Genomic DNA, 1,036 nt, shown 5'->3' with positions numbered 1-1,036 from the left:
ATAAAGATCACACTTCCTGAAGGCCCCTCTCGTTGCAAGTCACAGAATCGGTGCACTGGGTCAGGAACCCCCAGGAGGCCCAGTTCTTCCCCAGTTAGGAAGTGAGACCCAATCTCAGCCATCAGGGTAGATAACAAATCCTCCTTGGTGGTGAGTAGGGTTAGGAAGAAGCAGGTTGATTAGCGGAACTCTTTACTCTGCGTTTACTCACTTTCATTTCTGTTGGCCCAGTGAGCTCAAGGTTATGGTTTTCACTCATGGCTCTGGTCAACCAGGAAGGAGACAACCTCCTTCAGCGGGGGAGAGCAACAGTTATCAAGGGAAATCTCTGAGGCTATGCCCTGACATTGACCACTAATTTTTATAAACTCTTGGGACTAGAGAAATGAGCAGTTCTGTTGGCAATGGCACCCCACTCCAGTACTCTTGCCTGGAAAATCCCATGGACAGAGGAGCCTGGTAGGCTGCAGCCCATGGGGTCGCTGAGTCGGACACGACTGAGCGACTTCGTTTTCACTTTTCACTTTCATACATTGGAGAAGGAAATGGCAACCCACTCCAGTGTTCTTGCCTGGAGAATCCCAGGGATAGGGGAGCCTGGTGGGCTGCCTTCTATGGGGTCGCACAGAGTCGGACATGACTGAAGTGACTTAGCAGCAGTAGCAGCAGCAGCTGTTGCTTCTAGAAACATCTCAAATGAATAGAATATGACATTTTAGCCTCAAATCAGAGAGTTACCAAAGGTTGACCTCCTATTGTATTTCCCAACCAAATAACTATAAGCCTATGACAAACCTAAGACAGCATGTTAAAATGCAGACTCATTACTGACAAAGGTTTGTCTAGTCAAAGCTATGGTTTTCCAGTAGTCACGTATAATGTGAGAGCTGGACCATAAAGAAACCTGAGCACTGAAGAATTGATGCTTTGGACTGTGGTGTTGGAGAAGACTCTTGAGAGTCCCTTGGACTGTAAGGAGGTCAAACTAGTCCATCCTAAAGGAAATAAATCCTGAATACTCATTGAAAGGACTGAT

The sequence above is a fragment of the Budorcas taxicolor genome, chromosome 11, assembly GCF_023091745.1.
Source record: "Budorcas taxicolor isolate Tak-1 chromosome 11, Takin1.1, whole genome shotgun sequence".
Lineage (NCBI taxonomy): Eukaryota > Metazoa > Chordata > Mammalia > Artiodactyla > Bovidae > Budorcas > Budorcas taxicolor.
Note: the sequence above shows the minus strand (reverse complement) of the source record.